Here is a 23,585-nt window from a genome sequence, read left to right on the forward strand (position 1 = left end):
CCCTGCCTCACCCTTGGGTGGGGGGTATGGACCATGTTGCTTCCCCTGCCAGGCGGACTTCTTCCTAATTCTCTGGGGAGCGGAAGGGGGAACGATCACCACAAAGCAAAGGGAGCCTTCACTTACACGGTTAGGTCTGAGATGGGGGAACCCAACCGTCTGCACCTCAGAGATCACGCTTCGGGCTGGCTGGAAAACCAGAGTTCTATTGCTTGGAGACAAATGGCGGTTTTAGAAACTGTTTTCATTTCGCATCAGCACAACACTGTAAATTTTTCATGAAAAACAAGACAGAGGCCCCAATCCCCACATAGCCAATAGCCTGCTGGTTCGGGCACTCATGTGGGAGAGCCAGGCTCAGGTCCCTGTTCCCTCACCATCAAGCTCTACGATCAGGCTCTTTATCTCTCTCTCAATCAATCCTGTCGGGAGCGGTCACACCTTGTATAAATAATTAACTATCCACAAGACCAGCCTTCCTCCCACGTGGAGCACATGAGCGACATCTACAATGTTACAGGTGAGATGACATCAGTTTAAATGAAGGAGCATTTTCAGTTCCTGTTTGAGCTAAAATTCCCCAGGATTTCGTTTGTCTGAAGAGGCAGGCAAGGGATTGACCATGTTCTGATCCCACCTGAAACAGCAAATAGCAATATTATAGTGACTTCTAGAGCAAGCACAGAATAATGAATGTCAGCTTAACCACTGTGATGTCAGAAAGCAAAGAATGATGAACACACCCACACTGGCTGCAGGCAAAGCCTGCCCAATGGGGCTTCAGCACATAGTATTTAAGCGTATGGAATGTCTTACTGGCAATTCACTTTCAGCTCTGTATGTTGAGACCTCTGTTATGTTACAGGAATATTTTGCCTCAACAATATAAATTGATGTCTGGAAAGGATCCTGGAATCAGGCGTTTAAATCATACAGATCAAATCAATCTCCCTGCTTTAATATTGGTTACAGGAGCTTTGAAAGCAGTGTGTCCCTTTCCTTAGTTGGATACCATGTTAGGAAGTGGACTCTGGTCCATTCAGATGGCTTTGTTACTGAGAGGTGTCTTTACAGGAAAGATAAACTGCTGATTAGCCTCACTGTAACAATAAATATAGGTACTCTCCACTTTTAGAACATCTTTCATCAGAGGCTTTTTAAGCACTTTTCAAACATTACTTAACCAAAAAAGTTCCTCCTACAAGTAACAAAAGTTGTAAATTTTGTTGCGTCTTATAACAGCACATCAAAAATAACTCTTGGGCAGGGTATAAACATAACAGGCTGGGGTTGCTCTCTCCAACATGGACAATCCATTAGATGTAAGATTAGGAGCTCGATCTTGCAACCCTTCCTTGTTTGAATGGTGACTTCAGGGGAACAACTCACAGCTAGCAAGGATGTCTCATGAATAAAGGACTGCATTATTGGGCCCTCTGAATACACAAACACTAAACAATGTTCCTCTGCTCAAACAAAGGGAACCCACATTCTCAGAGGCCTCATTAGGTTGCCTGACTCCAGTGCCCTGGACAGTGCCTCTGAGCGGCCACTCAAATAATCCAGAGCAAACAGCAAACAAACAAAACCAATCAGAGCATCTAGTGTTTGCTTACCAAGTTTGCTTAAGTGGATTGGTGGGGAAAATGGTGAGTGGCTCCCCAGTCCCACTAGCAGGCACCTTATCTACAGCCTCCCTCTTTTTATAAACCCCTCTATTAGCAATGCAGCAAGCTCCTCTACTGGTCAGATTACTAAAGGGATCCAGGTGTAGTCTAACTTCCATGAACCATGTAAATTACTCCCTTTGGTCCTAGCTTCCTCTAGCTCCCCTATTCCAACTTCTATGCTAACGTCACCTCAATGTCTTAGATCCTCAGACCCTAGACTGGGTGCATTTCACTGATAAGGTCTTTGACAGAGTGGAAAAGGTGAATTTTTGTCTGTGGTCTTTCAGTGATTTGGATTAAAGGGGCTCACCACAGTGGCTTAAAAAGGCCTTTTGTAACAGGCAAACAGCTACGGTTCAGACTAACAAGATAAACTTTTCTCGATTTCACTTACCTAGTGGAATCAGACACAAATGGCTAGCAGTAGAGCATCTCTGAAGAGGCTGAGCTCACATATCTGGGGCTCTATGACATTGCCTTCATGGAGTCTTCTTGACATCACATTGTCATGATATATAACAGAACGCTGCTAGGCGTGTCTCCTTTTGGTACAGCAGGGAGTTGCTGTCTACCTCTTTTGTCTGTTTAATCCTTTCTTTCTTTGTTACTCTAGATCCGTAGAAAGCCCACCAAAATACAGATTTAATAGACATAAAAGTATAAACACTGCTGGTCCAGGCATGGGAGTGCCGCACTTCAATATCTAGATCACAGCACTCATGCTCAAGGCAACTCAAGTTCTTTCGCCTTCTCTGTGTACAAAGCCCTTTAATAACCTTTACTTTCTAATAGTTTCCCTTGAGACCCACTGACCTTACTGTAGTTCAATCTGAGCTGCAGAACACAGAGACCTGGGGGAGGGGAGAGATAGATACATGCCATTTAAGCCTTAGGCTGGGACTGTAGCTTTGCTTCTTCTCAACATCTGACACCTGCCTTCCTTCTTCACCGCCACATATTGCCATACATTCACTCCAACCACTGTGGTACATGCAGCTTAAAGCTCTGATATCTTTGTTTTCTGTGTGCCTCGGCTTTAAGTTTCCAAGAACTCTGCTGCCTGTCTACGAGACAGCAGCCATTTTGTTCTTAGACGTGCTGCTGCCTGTTACTAATTGGCATGCACTGTGCTTTCTCAAATGGCTACTTTACTTTTGCTCTTTCTTTTAGCTGCTTGTCTGAATCTAAAATAAAAGTAAATGTAGATTGAAAGTCGTTGTTTTGCCCTATGTGTTTGGAAGTAAAATACTCACAGCTGCTATTAGATACCTGCAGGGCGGTGGGTATCGAAGGCCAGGGAAGGCTGAGCCTCCCCCAACAGCCTTGTGTGGCCCCGCCCATGCTCCGCCCCCACGCCCCTTCCTGCTTCCCGGTGCTGTGCTGCAGGGGGGGGGGGCCCTCTTCCCCCAGTGGCTGGGGCCTCAGGCTGGGGCTAATGAGTGCTGGCCTGCACTCCAGGGCTGGGGGAAGAGGGGGTGCCACCCTCCTGCCCGATGCTCCGGGGCTGGGTGAGGGGAGCTCTAGGCTTCGGCAGGAGGGGTGGGGCCTCAGGCAGAAGGGGCAGGTTGGGCCAGGGGCTACCCTCCACAAGCCTGGGGTTCTCCCGCCGTCCATGGATACCTGTACATACAGGTTTCCAAAGAAGCAATGGTGACTTGAAAGGGAATAAAATTGGGATTTGTTCCTCTCCCAGGTCAATTGTCTATCCCCTTTTTCTTTTGCATCTTTAGAATGTATAAAGAAGGCTTAAACATTGCTTTCAATTTTTTCTGCTAGGGTTTTATCTTAGAAATATATCAAGAATTTCAAGTCTGGTCTGGCTTTTGTCAGAGCACACAAAACGTGTGAGCATTCTCAACCTTCGTATGAAGGTGCAAACAAGGTTGACTAACTAAAAAAATCTTTTAATCCAACTGTTTATAAGATGTTTAATTTAAATAGATGTTAATAAAAAACAAAAGGCAGAATTTTAAACTGTCTGAATAAAAATCATTCTCTCAGTTAATCAAGTTTAACTTCCTAGTGTCTCTGATGTTCTAACCCCACCAGCTCCCCATCTGTCCATAGAGGCTTCATCAAAAACAGAGTAAACAGGACCTAAAGGTCTAGTGTATTAAAAACAGTCTTTAAAACATTTAAAACCAAAATAGGTTAGGCCTTATTCACATACCACAAATGAGAAAAAACATTAAAAAGGCACAAACCCGTTTTTTCTAAAAGTAATCTTGACTTAAATATATGGGCCAGATCGGCAGCTGGTAAAAATCAATAGCAAACCATTGACTTCAGTGACTCTACACAGATTTACACCAGTTGAGGATCCGGCCCTTCATGTTTTGCTCTTTGTCTGTGAGAAAATGTAACAGAGAGAAATGCTACTTCTTTCCATTTCTTGCATTAATCCTCTCAGTCTTCCGAGTTACCATTAAAAGAAAACAATGACAAATTCTAGCCGGCTGCCTAAAAAGCCCAGAATGTCCATCAATCCTTTGGGCCTCTAAACGAACTGCCTGTTACGCAATCCCACATCCCTGCCTGTAGGCGTTCAAACCCTTAATCAGCTAAGGAGAGGGTGATGGTGAGATCCACCCAATCTTTGGAGACCCCGGGGAAGAGATTGTTGCTACTTATGTGAAAGTAATCTCCTACTTTGTTTGTGGGTTGGTTTCTAAAAAAAAAAAAAACGAACTTGTCTATCAGATGCCAAAAGAGTTTAGCATTAAATTGTAACCTGCTATTAAAAAAAACAACAACCGCACACACAGATTGTTTATTTTTAGATGGAAAAGCTCAATTATCAACAGTAACTAATCCAGGAAAGAAGGTACAGCTAGTGATGGTCACCTAGCTGACACAGTGAATTAGACCCAGTGTCGGTCAGTGGCATGGGAGACAGACAGACAGATGGAGCCCTCCCTGTCTGTCAGTCTCTCTGTCTCACCACAGCAAACTCTTTGCTCATATCTTCTGCTTAGTTTTTTCATTATCCTTCTGCAGGGGAAATGTTTTATTGACAAGGCTTCTCTGAGGTTTCTGGCTAGCCCCCTAAGACACAGTGAGAACTGAACCTGCTCAGCTCCTCCTCACGTCTAGCCAGTCCCTTTCATTTACAAACACCATAGCACAGCCAGCTGAAAATGAAGGGTTTAGATTCCATTACAGTGTCATCTGGGCTGTATGGTATCCGTTTCTTTCCAGCATTGAGGTGCTCAAATACAGCATTCACCTATGGTTGTAGTTTTGCAGGTGAAATACAGCGTAGGGGGTGACTTGCATCCCAGATTCATTTCATGATGGCTCTGCGTATGCCATCCAAAATTTCATTGGCCTTTTTAGGTGAGTTTGCCACAATGTTACACTGCAAGCTCCCTGTCCAATTGCTTTCCTAGTATCTCCAGCTTGTTAAAATTATGGGATATTTTTTCCTAGATGTACTAGCCCTGTACACTTTCCCTTGTTTAATCATTTTATTTCCTGTCCATTTGTTTAGCTCCTCGAGGTTTGTTTTTCTGACCTGATTGGAGTTTGCTCTGCCTCACCTCCCAATTAGTCTGCTTTCTTACCACCTCCTCCATATGATCAATAAAGATGCTAAATAAAATTAGACTCAACACTGATAATTTGACTGTATGGTGGGATACTTCTCCCTCAGTACACTGGTGGGTCTCACCCACTTGCTTAGGGCCACAGCCGGCCCTTCAGATGTTTTAATCCGGCCCTCGAGCTCCTGCTGGGGAGCGGGGTCAGGGGCCTGCTCCGCACAGCTCCCAGAAGCAGCGGCATGTCCCCCCTCCGGCTCCTATGCATAGGGCAGCCAGGGGGCTCCGCACGCTGCCCCCAACCCAAGCGCCATCCCCGGAGCTCCTATTGGCCAGCAAATGGGGTCAATGGGAGCTGCAGGGGCGGCACCTGCAGATGGGGCAGCGTGCAGAAACGCCTGGCCGCGCCTCTGCATAGGAGCCAGAGGGGGGACATGCCGCTGCTCCTGGGAGCTGTTTGAGGTAAGCACCGCCTGGAGCCTGCACCCCTCGCCCTCTCCCGTGCGCCAACCCCTTCCCCCAGCCCTGATCACCCTCCGAACCTCTCAGTCCCACACTCCTGCACCCCAAAGCCCGCACCCCCAGCCGGAGCCCCCCCACCCGCACCCCTCCCCGGAGCCCCCTCCCACACCCTGAACACCTCATTTCTGGCCCCACCTCAGAGGCCGCACCCCAACCCCCAATTTTGTGAGCATTCATGGCCCACCATACAATTTCCATACCCAGATGTGGCTCTCAGGCCAAAAAGTTCGCCCACCCCTAGGCTAGAATCTTTGAATAACCTTCTACCCTTAATCTGAGATGGGCCCAAACCAAAATCCTGAATCCAAACGTCTCCTGAGCATTGCGGAAGTTCAGATCCAGCTCTGAACTTGGAAACAGGCCTCTTTTTTCTAACTTGGGCCAAACCAAAACCTCCAATGCGAATCCTCTACACCCTACTCCTAAACATAGGAGAAACTCTTTCTTCTTTCTATCTCAGGGTTTAATGTAGTGTCCGTGTCTGTACTATCTTAGCATTTCCTAGGTAAATCTTTTCCATGCCCTGGTTACAGGACATTCTGCTTGGAGTAGACAGAGAAAATATTTTTTTTAATCGTTCCAGTTATTATGGGGAAGATTTTTCCAAGAAGAGGGCCAGGCCCTAGGGGCCGTCTGACTTCAGAACACTCTAATCCCCTCTGGAAGCTCCTTCCGCAGCTGAACTCCCTCAACCAATAACACTATCTCCAGTTTTAGTAGCTTCATCATGGCTTTATAAGCAGTGTTGTTCCAGGGAAGTGCAGTTGTGTTGGTGGGATATGGATGGAGATACGGTAGCTGGATCCTGACCCATTCATGGCTTTGATAGTCAGAACTGTCTGTTACAGCTGTCCCCCTGCTGCCTTCCTTTTTTCCCCTCTCCTTTCTGTTTGTCCTGTGTGGCCGCCCCTCCCGGCCATTGTGCTAACTAAAGTCACAGCCCTATTCATAGGAATGGCTTGTACAGACTAACTGGAGCCATGGCTCTGCCTAGGGAGGGGGCTTCTTGCTTCTTTGTTTGGTTCCTTTGTTCAGACCCGGGCTCGGTGTGGGGGGCGCTGCCCAGAAATGCAAGACTTGAAGTGGCCAACTAATTAAGCATATGAGTCATACCTGTGGCTCAGAACATGCCCAGGCATGCCTATGCTTACCTGCAGCCTTTCCCTGCCTTCTCTTCTCCCCTGTATCAAGAGGAGCCAATCAAAAGTACTGGTGGGAAACTGCCTGAGTTTGCCTTTAAAGCCGGACATTTTCTGATCAGACCTCGGAGAAGGTCCTTGCTTTGCCACCTGGTCTGATCAGCTAGGGGTCTTTGGGGGGCCTTCTCCCCGCTCTCATTTGTTTTTGAGCGTACCCCCGTTTTTAAACTCCCCTCCCATGAACAACGAATTTGTGCCTGGAGATCTCCTGATTATTGTAAGCGAATCGAGTCCTCTCTCCATCCTCCGATGCTACTGCCGTTCCTGTCTCTGTGCTTGCGGCTGTCCTGGGGAATGGTAAGAACTCCCTCTTGCAAACTCCCCCTGTCCTAGCTGCTGGCCTTGTTTCCCCAGCAGACAGACTCAAGCTAACTCCTTGGTCTGTATCTGTAATCTGTTTCTGGCTCCGCAGCGCCTTTGCTGCTAGAAATAAGCCTGTGCCGCTGCTAGGCTGTGCCTTCCTGGACTGTATCCTGGGCTACCGGCTTGCAGCCACCCCACTGCTGCGGCCACCACTAGCCCCTCTCCCCCCCTCCGGGTTGTACCCTGGGCACACACTACTCTGCCCTCTGGAACTGCTTCCCCTCCCGATCAAAGAAGTGGCAGGGAGTGTAAAGTGCACCTATTAGAATCAGGTTCTTAGTCCAGATAAGTTGTAATTTCATTTTGCATAGCTGTGGTTAAGTTAGGTTTAAAGAATTGTTTGTATTGTGCTCTGTAAGTTGGGTTTAAAAAATTGTTGCATTGTGTTCTGTTACTTGCTAATTTGTGTAGTCTTGGTTAAGTTAGATCACAGATAAGATTTTGCTGTGTTCTGTATAATTGTGGTTAAGTCTGTCTTCCCGCTACCCACCCCCCGCGCTTGCCCGTATCTCCCCCCGAGCTCCCCAGTCACTCGTTGCAGTCTCTCTGCTGTTTAAACTTGCAGCCTGTCTGCTCTCTGTGTCTCCCTGAGTTTAAATCTCCCTCCGCAGCGCCTCTGCCTTTGGTCTCCGCTCCACCACGTGCTCCTCTTCCCCCATCCCCCAACCTCATTCCTCTACCACTGCCTTTCTCTCTCTTTTAATCCCTTCCCCCACGTGCTCACCCCGCTCCTACTGCTGCCAAACCTCCATTGTATTACTAAAGTCTACCATAAACCCCCATTGGTTCCCCTTTTCCTTTCTAACACACCTCACATTTTACATTTACACTGACACATATTTTTACCTAGAGTTGTTGGTTACTTAACACATTTTACCCATAAACTGTTAGTTGGTTATATGCTGCTGTGACATACCCTTTACATAGAAACTGTTAGCTACCTGTTCAATTAACACTGAAGTATAAATGTGTTACCAACTTTATTGTACTCAACTGTATTGTACCCCACTATTGAAACCCCCTATCCTGTTTACTAAAAGAAACCCCTCCCCAATTGTCTACCTTAACCAACCCCATACCCCTCACTATTGAATTTCCCCTGTTTTTACATTTTCTTAATAAAGTTTATTTTGCACCCCACCAGTGCAGTAGTTGTCCCCCAAGATTCCCTACCTGCTGGCAGGGTCATGGCGTCACGAACAGGATCTTGGGGTAACAATTGCTGCCTCCCCTGTCTCTGGAAAGAGGCCAAGACCTCTGGGACAGATGAGGATCAAACTAACCACCTGCAGTACCACTCGCTGCAAAGTAAACAGCAGCCTGAGGCCCTAGAATGGGTCTGCACGATTGGCAAAGGCCAGAGCTCCAGGGTGTACACTACCCACCTGGGGCTCACTGATGTGGGGTGCCTTTTAACTTGTCACCCCACATTCAGGGCCAGCCCCGCTGATTCCAGCCTCCGGCTAACCTGCACTAAGGCAGGAGAGCCAGCCGCAGATTCAGATCCTACCTGCCTCTGGAGAGAGGTGGGGAGGATCACAAAAGCCTGCGGGGGGACCCCTCTAGACTCACCCCTGAACCCCGAATTTTACAGGGGTCCCCCACCCACCAAATACTAACGGACCTGGTACAAAATCTGGAAGGGGTTCGGAAGCGCAAGAAACTGAGGCCTGATGTATACAAACCCCAAAAGGTGGCCACAGTCGCCTATGAAATCCTGGCCCAGGCCCTTGATAAGTTAACCGTTTTTCATGGGGCCCTAACGGCCTCGGCCAAGGAGGCCGTTAGCCAGACTAGCCGGAAAGGGCTGCCACCACCTACCGCTAGCCAGCCCAGTCCCAATAAAACCCCCGAACACCCACCCCCATATGTTCACCCAGAGGCCCCACTCCCCCTTGAAAAAACCCCGCTATACCCCACCCTACCCTCAGCCCCACCAAATGCCCAAGCCCATACACCCCCACCCACTGTGACCTCCAGTGAAGCCCTGCCTATATCCATCAGCCGAATAAAGGTTGATGGTCAGGGCAACGCCACACAGGTCACAGAATTCCAGCTCCGCTCCAAAGCTGAGATGAAGGAGTTCATCTCAGACACCGCTAGGGGAGCCAATGAGCCGCCATTACTGTGGCTGGGCCGCTTGGCCCTGGAACATGGACAGGAGCTAGTGGATAGGGAAGAGGGCATAGTGTTAGCCAGGACCAGTAGCTGGTCCCGGGGTCTCACAGGGAGCCTGGTAATATCTAACACCGCATGGCCCCTAACTACCCCAGCCCTGGCCTTCCTCCATTTACAGCACTCCCTTCAAGGGATCCAAGTCCCCAAAGGAAGTGTCAAGGACCTCTCTTCCCTAAGATGTGCCATCGCAGGGGGGTCCATCATGCTATGGTCCCCTGCCCAACACCCTCTCGGACTAACTCAGGCTCAGATTAACCAGGTTAATGCCTTCCGGCATGTTGTTGACCCCACTGAAATACCCATAAATGAAGCTGCCATTGACTTAGCCATGGATAACAGTACCACCCCTGACACCGGGACAGTTCTGTGGCTAAGGGGGTATGCTGGACGCCGCATTGGGCAGCTCTATGAGGCCCTCAAAAGGGTAAGGTGGCCTTCAGCCCAAGCCCTACCCATTAGTTCCCACCCACCACACACCAGCCCACAGCCCAGATCCCAGCACCCGGAGCGTTCATTCGTAGAACGGAAAATTTTTGGATTCTTGTTGTATAAAGGCCTCACTAAGGAGGTTGTGCGTAAGCTCAACAGTGAGCAGCAAAAAGCCTTGGCCATAGCTCTGGGATGGGAAGAGCGACTAGAACCTTCCCAGCCAAAAAACGGATAACGGCCGGGTGGTTGGCGGCGGCCAGCACTCGGCCAGGGGACCCCCGCCCCTATCATCCGCTAGTTTTTGACAAGGGTCTCGTCATCCCCTTCTTGCTGGACACGGGGGCACAGGTGTCCATTATTCCCCCTCACGTCCCCCACAGGACACACTATCTACGTGCAAGGCCTCAATAGCACAGAGCCCCGCCCAGAAGTAAAGGTACATGCATACATAAACCACACACCAGTAACATTTCGGGCCCTAGTGGGGCCCACACCCCTCCTCGGAGTCAAGGAGTTACGGCGTTTCAAGCTGGCCGAAGCCGTACTCGAGGCACTGCCTGTCACCCTATCTGGTACCAGTGCTCCCCACGAACCCGAACTGCTTAACCCCACACCCTGGAAATACAGACCAATACCCACTGCCCCAGCAGGACAACCACACATTGCCCAGCTCATTGAGACACTGCTCAATGAGAATAAAATTCGGCGGGTGTCAGCGAGCAAATATCTATCCAGTGCGTGGGGAATCCCAAAACCACACAAGCCCAACGAGTACAGAATGGTTATCGATTATCGGGCCGCTAACAAACACATACGGTCAGTAGCATTCGCCGCTAAATGGGATATCCCCACTATTGAGCGCATCCTACTGGACGACACAAACCAATGGGCATGTACAATAGACCTAAAAGATATGTTCTATCAGGTCCCCCTCTATGATCCCAAGGGACTGTTAAACTTCGCTTACCAGGGAGCCCAGTACCAATGGCAAGCGTGTCCCCAAGGGTACAAAAACTCACCTGCCTGTGCCAGTGAGGCCCTAACCCGCACGTTAGAAAAGGTACCATCCCTCCCCAACGTCCATGTCGTCTACTATGTGGACGACATTCTCATAACTGGTGCCACACCAACCGAAGTACAAAAGGTCACTAAACAGGTCCAAGCCGCTTTATCCACCAATGGGTGGAAACTAAGTCTGCCTAAAAGTGTCCTCACTGCTGCTTCTACCTTTCAGTTCCTAGGTTTTGCTGTGGAGAAGGGACGGCTGTGCCACTTAACCTATCACCCACTCACCAATTCTTTCCCCCTGGGGGTAGCCCCCCCCCAGGCGTGAGATGCAGCATGTGTTGGGCATAGTCAATTACCACAGGCAGTTTCTTCCTGCTGCATTGCTGCCACGCCTGTCCACTCTGCAACAATATGCCAGGAACATTAAAATCCCCTGGACACCGGAGGCCAAACAGGCGGTGTCTTCCCTGGCTGCCTGGTTGGGCTCTGGGCCCACCTTGGCTCGATGGAACCCCACCAACCCCATCGAAATTACTCTCACTGTGTTCCCAGACCATGTGGCTGTTGCCATGCTCGCTGTTCAGTGTGCCCTCCCATGGGGCAAATCTGCCACGGGTACCCTAAAGGGACCTCATGTGGAGCTCATCTCATGGCTAACCTTCACCCGGCTCCCCAGTTCCAGGGAGCCCCCGCTACTTGGGAGTGACTTGTTTACCAGGCCCAAGAGGTATTCGGACATTGGGCCCTCAAGTCCTCCTCCACCACAGTCCCTACTGAACCAGGAGCTGTTGCCCAGCTAAGTGCCTATGCCCCCTGGATTGTATCTGATGGGGGCACGTCACCTTCTCCCAGAGCAGGAATGCTATGTGCCACCTGTAACACCCTCAAGGTTAAACCCCTTGACTTTTTCAGCTCAGCCCAAAAAGCTGAAGCAGAGGGTGTCCTACTAGCCGCCTCCCACATAGCAGCAGCCCATCCAAGAACACGTGTGGTCCTGGGAGTGGACTCAAGCTACTGCGTGTCCATCCTGGTGGGAGAGGGACAGCCCACTGCTCATGAAAACATCTGGGCACAGGTTACTCAACTGGCAGCGCAGTCCAAGGTGCCATGGTTTGTCACTCATTGCCCTTCACACAGGTCTAACAGTAACCCTCTTCATTCCAGGCTAGATCTGCAGCTCAGAGAATAAGTGTGACACATCCCAGGTTAACATCATTTCTTGCAGCAACCTCTTTGTCACCTGGCTCCACGAAGAGTGGGGGCACCTGCCTGCCCGTGCCCTACATCAGCTGTTAACTGACCGAGGAACACGAACATCAAGCGTGTCTAGGCAGCAGTGCACCCAAGCAGTTCGAGGGTGCCTAAGCTGCCAACAGGCACGAGTCACAAACAAGCCTGTCTATGCCCATGGTGCTTATAGCCCTGAGCACTTCAGCCCGGGTAAAACCTGGCAGATGGACCTCATTGGTCCCCTCCCGGGGGCAAAACAGTACCCAAAGGGGCTTGTAATTGTCGACCTGGGGTCTCGTCAGTTAATGTGCTCTCCCCTCAGGCGATCTACTGCACCAGCTGTCTCTATAGCCCTTCTCCAGGTGATTGCTGCTTGGGGGGCACCTGAAGAGATCCAGACCGATGGAGGGCCACCATTCACCAGTAAAGCTATAGACCAGACAGTGTCCCAGTGGGGGAGGCGTCTCCACACCCACCTGCCATACCACCCCCAAAGTAGCGGGGTTGTGGAAAGACGTATTGGAATGCTGAAGACCCAAATTCGGGCCATACTTGGCACCCCTGACTATAAGGGCTGGGACCGGGTCCTGTCTCAAGCCCTCATCTCCCTTAATGCAGCATACAGCTGATGGCCAGAAATCGCTCCCAAACCACGGGAGCCCTGGAAACCAGCCTACAGTATCTCTCAGCCGGTGTGGGTCTCTATCCCCAATGCTCAAGGGACCTGCACCCCTCAACCAGCTACCATCACCACCCCTGGCCAGTTCCCCAACACCTACCACATTCAAATAGATAAACAGGTCAAGCCTGACCTGGCCCATCACAACTGGCTTAGTGCACGGTCGTAACAGGCCCTAGACGGGCAACCTCTCTTTTATGTCTTCACAGGAATCACCTGCCATGATTGCCACCCCGCCTCAAGAAAACCCCCTGGTTGCCTGAGTAAAAGCCTACGCCCTGCAGGAGGTCCTCATCGGGAACCTGTCAAATGTCCCCTCATCACATGATTGTGTCACCTGCACAAGACGGGAGGCCTCAGAGGGAGGTTCCCCTTTAATCTGGAAGTTCCTCCTTCTCACTAACCTAACTCCACAGTATCCAGCCTCAGCCTGCAACACCACAAACTGGGTCCATCGACCCCTATTCACGTGCAACACCACCAGTGATGACCGGAAACACAACTCATTCGCCCCTGTTGCGGTAACAGAACCACTGCCAGCGGCCCCCTGCATCGTGTTCTTCGGCTTCCCCAACCCTACCCCATTGGGGCATTACCCCAATTGCACCCAGTGGTTCACAGGACCCCGTCCCAACCTAAACTCCAAAAAAGGAAGCCCAAGGTACCGAACTGAGTTTACCAAATTTGTTAGCCATTTTCCAACAAGTATAGCGTTCAACCTCACCCAGTACTCATCCACAGCTCTAACCCACATAGAACTAAGACAGGTCAGAGCCGCTCACTTATTGTGGATGAAGGTTGATGCACCCCCCAGCCAGGAGCCCCCCCAATGCCACAAACAGTTTCTACCCCCTCCCCCAGGGCAAGTGTGGCTCTGTGGGAACAACATTGCCCGAACTGCCCAACCACCCTCCCCAAAGGGGGTATGTGCCATCGGGCAACTTGTCATAAAGGGAGGGGGACTCTTTCACCACCGTTGCCCCCTCTTCTCCTCACCACGCAAACGACGAGCAGCCACCGCATGGGAGCGGCTTAAGTTGGCCACCGAGATGGTCATCGGGGGCTATGTACGGTTTAACCCCCTCTCCTACAGTTTAACTTTACAGCAAATCCGGGGACTGTCGCTTGGTCTGGAGGCCCTCACCAACATCACAGCCGAAGGGCTTCATCGAACCAGCGCCGCTCTCACAATCCTGGTCAACTACGCCGAGCAGAACCGTCTTCTGATCCAGACCATCCTACAGAAGGACTTTTGTGTTGCCTTGGAGGACCTTGATCCTCGCTTTAAGGGACAATGTTGCCTGCGCCTTCAGCCCGGGTGGAACAACATCTCAGCCCTGGCTAACCAACTATCCTCCTTCGCCGTCCAAATTCGTAAGGCGCGTGAGCAGTGGGATTGGTGGCAAGTCCAGTGGTCCAGCTGGGGGCTGGGATCCTGGGGGCAGTCCATTAAGCAGTGGCTTGTTATTGTGGCTATTATTCTTGTGGCCTTTCTGTTGGGGATAGCAGTGGTCAAGCAGCTAATTCACAGGGTGGTGTCAGCCCTGCCCTTGCAGGCGAGGTACTCCTCCATTCCCCTTAACAGCAGCGAACCACCACCCCTAGATTACTTAGATAGTGAGGACCTGTAACCCCTCTGGCCTTGGTCTTTGCACGGGGCAACCCCCTCACAGCCCGTGAGGGTCAGCCAGGGGGGCATGTCTGTTACACCAGTGCAGTAGTTGTCCCCCAAGTTCCCCTACCTGCTGGCAGGGTCAAGAACAAGGGCCTTGAGCCGGCAAAGAAAGGGGACTGGGCGCCTGAGGAGGGATGGAAGCCTTAGGGAAAATGGCACCCTGGGCGAATTTGTATTTTGGTGCCCCTGGCCCCTGTGGGTGCGGCGCCCACACCCATTGCCCCTGGCCCCCGTGGGTGCCCCCCATTGCCCTTGTTCCTCATAGGCTCCCCAGGTTCCCCAGCTCCCCTTCGCCCCAACCCCTGCACTATGCCCCCTTTGCCCTTAACCCCAGCACCCCCCATCCTGCACTCCAACCCCTGTACTGTGCCCCTTCACCCCTAACCCCTGCCCCCTCTCCTGTGCTCCTAACCCCCTGTGCTTGCCTCCCCCCTCCCCCAACACTGCTCCTCTGCGTCCCCCTAGGGGGCTGTGAGGGGGGGAAGTGAGGAGCAGTGTCAGGGCTCCCTGCATCCAGGTCACTTTCCCCACCTGGGCTGTGTAAGGGGAGGACAAGAGAGCAGCAGCCCAGGTGGGGAAAGTGACCTGGATGCTCAGAGCGCTAAATGTTGCTCCTCACTCCCCCCCCTTACAGGGGGACACACAGAGGAATGTTGGGAGTGCAAGCAGTATCTATGTATCACGGCTCCCCCCTCCCCCCATGTTCCTCTGCCAGGAGGAAGCAGGGAGACATCTGGGTGCCCTGCTATGCGGCATTGTCCTGCCAGCCGGGAGCAGTTTCTGACTCTACACCAGCAGCGTGCACCTCTGGACTGCCACACAGCACCCCCTTGACCATGGCACCCCGGGGCGGTCACCCGGGTGGCCCACCCCTGAGCCCAGGGACAATATGCCTTTAGCACCCCATCCCACAGAGGAGGTGGGTGGCTGCATTCTGCATGAGCTGGAGCGTCTGTTTCAGCCCCATCACTCTCCTTAATAGGATTTTATATTCTTCATAAGCTGAACATGGGAAATATGTACCACAAAAAAAAAAAAATCATTCCAAATCGTGACAATGGGAAAAAATCTTTAAAGCTCCCAAATCCCTCTAAATCCCTTGACAAGATTCAGGATTTCTCACTGTAAAATGCTTTGGTTAATTTTGCCACTGACTTAAAGGTGCACAGAGGAGAAAAAAACAACACTGCCTGAAAAACATTTCTCTTTTAGTGCCAACTCCACAGGACCTGAATAACAGGGAGACAAATGGTCCACATCAAGGAATCAAGAAGAATCCACACAAACTTCCTGAGCACAAGAAATTAATAATAATTATAATGTTTTTGAATGAATGTTAGTTACCAAAGAGAAAATTGTTGTTTCCCAGAATTGTTCCCATTTGGCCGGACTCCTGATTGCTTAGCAGCAGAGCTTTTATCAGTGAGTTTTTCATAACCTCTACCCTTAAAATCTGGCGAATGTCTTGTATGGAAAACACAGAATGCACTAAAATTGCAAGCGTTCCCGACTTTCACATTCACTGGCACCAGCATCCTCTCCTCCCCTTCAACAATTCACCCACGGGGCAGGTAGGAGTATATTAGGATTGCTTCCAGGACAGTTTTTGGCTAGCTCAGCTCATTCTGAATGCTGGATGAAATTGGATGGAGCTAAGCAGATTGGTATTGGAGAAAAAGAAAAAAATTACTATTTATTTTCAGTTGCATAAGGTGGTGAACTGCATATCCATAGGATACAGATTTTTTTCCCCATCTGGACTGTGGTTTCAGATACCACCATGTCTCTAGTGCTTGAAAGCCATTTATTGTTATTATTTAATATTTATATTGCAGGAGCATTTAGAGGCAATTTGGGGGAAGTTTGCCCTGCTGCTGCGCAGGCTGCTCCTCTTCTATAGGAATACAGGCATGCTGCCCCCCTAATAGCAGGACTTGTGTTCACACCAGATGCCTGCTTTATGCTGATCTCCACTCCTTAATTAGCAGGAGCAAATGAAATCAGAAATTAGCCTAATGGTAAAATTGCTTTCTATTATTCTTAGATCACATAAAAGATATGATCGTAACTACAGAATTCTCTTGTAATTCTCTCCTACGCTGGGAATAAATGCGCATTTTGATAACTCAGTTCACCAGTTAAAGACTTAAAATCAAAACGTGTAAAAGAGGGGATGGGGGGGGGGGGATTTTGAGCCCAACCTGCAACTGTTAGACACACAATTAACCTTATTCAAGCAGATAATCCCATTGAAATCATCGTATCAAATCCTGAGGTTCTGAATTAGTTTTACTAAGTCCTTATTCAGACATAACTCCCAATGACTTGTATACTCATTGGGCCAGATTTGGATCTTTGTTAAACCAATGAAAATCCAGGCTAACCTTCAATGAAGTTGCTGTTGATCTAAACCAGCATAAACTGAAATGAGAATTTGGCCCATTGACTACAGGGAAAAACTTGCCTGAGAAAGAACTGAGAAAAGCAAAGTGGACCCAATGAACGTTACACACAAGTAAAATTGGCAGGATCAGCTCTTTTGTTTTCCTGGAACTAGTTTAATAATTTGCAGTTGAAAAAGAATCAGAAAACAAACCTTTCCAGTGCAACTGGCCTTGAGCCAGTTATATTTTCTTTACAAAAAAAATTGTGTTTATCCAGTTGTCATGGGCAATGAACAGTTACATGAATGCTGATGCAAGATGTTTTCTTTAATCCAAAGAAAATTCAAACACTGCACATCTCTACAGACAAGAAGTGCAGAGACAGCCTTGCACATTCTGGCTCGAATAGCACAAGGAAGGCCAAATGTATTCAGTGAGTTCCCAGTGTTTTAGAAACCAAACCTCACTGCTTTTGAGCTCACTGATTCTGATGGATCCTAGCATGCAAACAGAGTCACCAAGTATCCCCGTGTGCTTCAGAACTCTGATTGACAAGCACTGCCACACCAAGTAGCTACTGATCAGAACTGAGGTTGACCCAGTCTCCATATGCAGCCTTCTGTTTCTACAAAGCATTAGGTTTCCTCCTCTACTAAAATGTAGCCATCTCCAAAATGGAACCTAGTAACTCTTTCAAAGCATACAGCAACACAACAGAGCTGTCCAGGACAGAAGGTGAAGGATACTGTACCCAACTGAAACTTGAGGGGAGTTTAAGCAGGCAGAATGTAATTAACCACTTGGGATTAGCCCAAAACACAGCGGTTTGATTCAATTTGCTACTAATCACAGTGGGCCAACCCCTAGATCCTATTGAAGTCAATGCATATTTCCCATTGACTTCAGTGGAAGCAGAATGTTATTTGTTTGTTGCAATTCATAATATCTAAAAAGGAGTCCATTTGCTCTTCTAGCATGACACTCTTTAAAACAACAATACAGAAAAACCAACAGCAACTCACCCAGACAAATTCCAACAGAACTTTATCCCAGTACAACCCAGTAGACAAAAACTTTACCTTCCAAACCTTCCTTCCCCATAAACAATCAACCTATATTAGGCTCTAACCTTTTCAACCACCTGGCCAAAAAGATGAGCCTAGCAGCACATCCTTAAGGTCAATAGTCCCTGATTATTTTGCACAAATTAGGCTCAGTGAGGCTAATAAGAATATCATATACACATTTGTAAACTCCAGGCAGTGGACAAACAAAACAGAAATCACCAAAATTAGATCCTGGGCAGTAATGAGTGAATCTTAAGTTTGCAAGTTCAGTTCGGAGAACACCTAAAATTCTTGGGGCCAGCTCCTCAACTGGCATAAATAGGCATCGCACCACAGCCCTGGAGGCTTATCTAAAAGTCACTGGGACTGGTTTGTGTAGAATCCTACAAGATTATGGGATTGCTACTGATAAACTAGATAGACAGATATTGCAAATCAGTCTAGGCTCTTTGGATGAAAGGCACTACATAAGTGATGGTCAGTATTTGCTACCTGCTAAACACAGCAGGATATACAAGGACATGACAGGAGGCATGCCCTTCCCTGTGGTGTGAGCAGACAAAGCTGACATGCTATAAATACACAGATGTATTTTTACATTTGTTATTGCAAAGCCAGGATGGTCGTTGGGATGCAGCAATGTTGCTGAGGTTTTTTTTTCTAGTTATAATTAGACTCCATTACTGTCCTAATGTAATAGCTGGTGAGACAGTCATGTGCATTTGGTTTAAAATTACATGTACTTGAGCCTAAAATCCTGCCCCAAACCTGAATAATTAATCTGACTTTGGAGTGACAGTGGAGCCATACTCCATTTACTGTTACTATACTCTAATGGCTGGAGCAGCCTTCATGGTTCACGTCCTCATCCCTTCCTTGGGAAGATGCTCCTTGTCAGGGATCCTCCGGCATCACAAGCCTCTGCAGAGCTATTTTCTGTGGTATGTAAGGGAGGGCATTCTCCCTGCAAGGGCTCTTGGCTTGCTGACTCCCTACCCCTACACCGCGGTTCTACGATGTCTGGGGTTTTCTGCACCTGAGGAGATTAGGGCAGGATTTACCGAGACCAAAGGTGATGGGAATGCTTTCAAAATCTAAAAATAAATTACACCTGTCGTTATAAATGATTAGAAGAAGCTTCTAAGCTTAAATCTTGACTGAGCATGGAAGTTTCTTTGCTGGCACTAACCGTCTACATTCCGTGAGCAATAGCATGGGAACCATCCCAAACAAACTGCTAAGAGCTTTTCTCAGGAGAACGGTGACATTGGGCTCTGGGTGTGAAGCTGACAGGCACATAATCATACAAGGGGACTTGCTGGAGCAGTTCCTCACTACAAATCCACAAGAAAGTGGAATTAAATGATTGGAAGTGACAGCTAGGGAGAATCATGCCTGTCTCTGTTTAATCTTCCTGGGAGGATAATGTAACCAAGACAAGGACAGGGAACAGTTTATACTGCTCACCGCTTTGATACAGCTCTTTGGGCAGGGCATTTTGGGGGGGAGGGGGGGGGAGAGGAAGGGGATCTTGCACAGTGCCAAGGACATTGCTGATGTTAAACAAATAATAAGCTCACTGCAGTTTAGTACCCATATCTCTCACATTGTTGTTGTTTTAGCCACATCTTCAGCCAATATGCGCCATGATCAGGAAGGCAAACTCTCGCAAAGAAAGAAAGCTGGTTGGTGCGCATTCAACTCTATCAAGAACATCCTCCAAGGAAAAATCGACAAGGCAACATGAACCAAGCTCTTGATCTCAACAGTACTGCTGCAATGTTGTACAGCATCAAAACATGGGCGCTGACGAGGATAGAGAAGCAACAGCTATCTGTCACAGAGAAGGTGATGGAAAGAAGAATTCTGGGGATTTCAATCCACGACCGAGTCCCCTATGAAGTGATCAGACAGCAGAGTGGAGTGCAGGATGTCGTTGTTGAAAGCAGGCACAGTAAAATGCGATGGGCCGGACATATAGCTAGGCTCACTGACAATCAATGGACTGCAGCTGTCGCCAAGTGGTACCCACAGGAATTGAAATGACCACTCGGCCAACCTCCAAAGAGATGGGAAGATTTTATTGTGAAAAAGCATGGCCGCACATGGAGAAGGAAGGCCAGGATAAGAGAAGAATGGAAAATGTGTTGTGATCGGTGTGATCTATACGAGCAGAGGCGTAGCGAGCGCCCTCCGTACCCTCTGACCGGAGGGGGCCCCGCAAGGAAGGGGGCCCCTAAAAGTGGCAAAATAAATACCGCATTCCAGTTTCTGCATTGTAAGGGGCCCCACCCGGACATATGTTCAGAGGGGGCCACCGTTCGGAGGGGGCCACGTTCTTTGTTGCTACGGCCCTGTATACGAGGACTGAAGGACCGATCGATCAAGGTGACCTCTCACTTGCACACAGAAGCCCTGATTTTTGGTCCCCAGGTTCCAACAATGCTTGTGCAATTTCTCTTTCTGTCACACACACACACACACACACACACACACACACACACACACACACACAGAGGCACTTTTGTAAGAGCATGCACAGATAGAAGATTCTAACATCTGCACATCAGTGATGTAATATTCTCATGGAAACCCCACTTGCCCGTGGTGAGGTCCCACTGCAAATCAAATGTAGAAATGTAAAGTCCATTGCCTCTTCAGACACTGCAGACCTCACTCCCTTTACTGAGCTAATTTGTTAGAACTCATTAGGATTTTACTCATTCATTCATTGAAAATTTGGAGAGGGTCCAGAGAAGAGCCAAGAGAATGATTAAAGGATTAGAAACCCTGTCTTATAGCTCTAGACCTACAGAACTCAATCTATTTAGCTTAACAAAGAGAAGGTTAAGAAGTGTCTTGATTACAGTCTATAAGTACCTGCACAGGGTATAAATCTTTAATAATGGGCTCTTCAATATAGTTGAGAAAGGTATAATATGATCCAATAGCTGGAAGATGAAGCAAGACCAATTCAGACTGGAAATAAGACAATTTTTTAAACAATTAGAGTAATTAACCATTGGAAAAATGTACAACAGGTCATGATGGATTCTCCATCATTGTCAATGTTTAAATCAAGATTCAATGTTTTTCTAAAGATCTTCTCTAGAAATTATTTGGTGGAAGTTCTTTGGCCTGTGTTATAAAGGAGGTCAGACTTGATGATCACGGTAGTCCCTTCTGACCTCGGAATCTATTAATCTATGAATTAGAATCTTGTTTTCAGTTTTGATCTGAATGGACCACTCCATTGAATCATAGACTGAAAAGGCTGTCTGGGTCATCTAGTTCATTTCCTAATCAATTCCAGATCATTTCCTACAGTATCTTCATGACTGTAAGATGACGGGCTAACTGACCAAGCTCTTTTGCCCAGTCTCTTATAGAGGAACTCAAGGAAAGTGATGAAAGCCCAATCCCTTAGCAAACTATAGTATTCCACAGTTAAACTGATTTTATTGCTAGGAAATAATGTTACCAATGGCTAGCCTAGGTTTTTCTTTGCTCAGCATCATCCCTGACTTCTAGTTTTGCTTCCCGCAACAATTCTTTCCCTTCTTTAATGATGATGCCATTCAGATATTTGTAGACTGTTTTCAAATCACTTCTTAATAATCTTTTAGAGTCTGGCAGTATACGTTTAGCTCCATTAACCTTACTTTCTTTAGCTGCTACTCTGCAAGGTTAGACTCGCCCATCAGATCACTCTCCATCCTGTCCCCACGGTATCTGAACATAAAATTACCATACAACCTAGAAGACACTGCGTAGTCCCTAGGGGCACTTCACTAAAGTCAATGGGCGGACACCAGGAATGAGTCTGGCCCATTGTGAGGAAGTCAACTTTGCAATGTAGCACAATGCAGGGGAACAAGCCTAAAGAGATGTTTTTGCTTTTTAGAGAATGACTATCACCAGCAATAGTCAGTTTGCCCAGCCATGCTGCCAGTATTTTCTCTTTGAAACAATTTCTGTAGAGGTATCCCTCAGGAATCATGGCTTTTTCATTCTGATGCCCAAAAAGATTCCTCTGAATTAATTTTTGTAGAATGAAAAGGCTTTTTTCTACTCTCCAATCTCTACTCCCGATATACAGTCTCCATTTTTCTTTTTATATTGTGCTTTTGAAGGATGTTTTCTTTCAAAGGTTAAAAAAATTGACTACACGAGAATGTCACCTTCTTAATAGGGAAGTCTGCTACCGATTTCCCTCCATTGCTATCATCAGTTCAGCTCCACCCATGTTAACATTGAGAAAGTGTCCCTAGTGTTGATAGAACCAAAGCCAAAATTACTGGGTGAGGTTCTTTGGCCTGTGTTATGTAGGAGGTCAGACTAGATGGTCATAATGGTCCTTTCAGGCAGGCCTTCAAATTGAGGACTCTATGAAAGCCACTCTTACTCAGTGGAAGCTATTGTTACTTTCTGTCTGTCTCCCCTGGTGTTTGCCTAGCTCTTCTTTGTTAACACAACCCTTTGCTGTAACCAAAATGCAGTAAAAGCACATGCACAGAGGATAGCAGTAGTTCTTTTCTACATCTGGAGGAGCAGAGGCAGTTTTGTATGCTTGGGGCACAGACAGGTGTGCGTTCTCTTCCTGGGATCAATGTAACTAACAAATTCTATTTGCTTCTCTTGTGAATACACAAATTAAGATCATTGACTCTTTGCTTTGTACTTCTATTTTTATTTGGACTGAGACCAAAGGCCACATATGGGTGTGACCTGAACTCAGTCTCCCTTGATAAACTGCTTTTTATGCCATTCCCGTAATGAATTTAAGACATCAGCTGTTAATACTGCTGTGGCCTGACTGTTTCCTTCCTGGTGTTAAAAAAAGAATTCAGAGAACCCGGTTAATACTCGCAGCTCTATCCAATTTAAGAGGAGGATTTCAGGGCTCAATTACGTCACTTATTGACTGATTCTGAGCCGGGACTGTAAACTGTGTCAGAACCTTTTGGGTCAGGTGGAATAAAATGATACATATCAGAACATTTATACAAAAGCTCTTATTTACTTTACATGTAATTTTCTGCATTCTCTGTGCTGCCATTGCAAACACCTGCTTTTGTATAGGAATTTGCCACCTAACAATGCAGTTTCTTCTATCTGATCCCAATGTAAAGGCATATTAACAATACTTTGTAGTTCTATAGCGCCTTTCCTCTGAGGATCTAAAAGCACTTCACAAGGTTTAATAATAAATCCATTTTAATGGATGGAAAACTAAGACTCAGGAAGGGAACTTTCCAAAGAAATCTGTGGGAGAGACAGAAATAGAACCTACGAATCTTGATTGCCAGCCTCCTGATGTAAACACAGACCCATTCCCATCCCACAGCAGAGAATAGAGCACAGGAGTCCTGATTCTCAATCCCCTCCTCTAACCAGTAAACAATTTCTGCCAAATGGCATTGTGCTTCTGATAGTGCAGTCTGTTACCAAGGGAGTTGCAGTTCAGCACCCTGGACCAGATTCACCTCTCAGTTATGACAATGCAAACCCTGAGCGACTCCATTGAAGTGAATGGCACTATTCTAGATTTGCAGAGGTGCAACTGAAGGCAGAATTTGCTCCTCTGAATTTAGTGCAAGATCAAGCAGGAGAAGAAGATGGTCTCAGAGAGGAAAAAAAAC

The 23,585-nt window shown here is 47.9% G+C and overlaps 1 long non-coding RNA gene across 1 annotated transcript in view; it reads right to left on the bottom strand.

Annotated features, from left to right (window-relative positions):
• LOC112111902 overlaps positions 1-212 on the bottom strand; it is a 4,980-nt gene extending 4,768 nt beyond the window's left edge. Inside the window, exon 1 of the long non-coding RNA XR_002908535.1 lies at positions 127-212. This is a non-coding gene — a long non-coding RNA (uncharacterized LOC112111902). The remainder of the gene's footprint in view (positions 1-126) is intronic.
• Between the last annotated feature and the right edge of the window lie 23,373 nt (positions 213-23,585).

This window comes from Terrapene carolina, unplaced genomic scaffold (genome assembly GCF_002925995.2).
Source record: "Terrapene carolina triunguis isolate 2854851 unplaced genomic scaffold, T_m_triunguis-2.0 Scaffold89, whole genome shotgun sequence".
NCBI classification, from domain to species: Eukaryota; Metazoa; Chordata; order Testudines; family Emydidae; genus Terrapene; species Terrapene triunguis.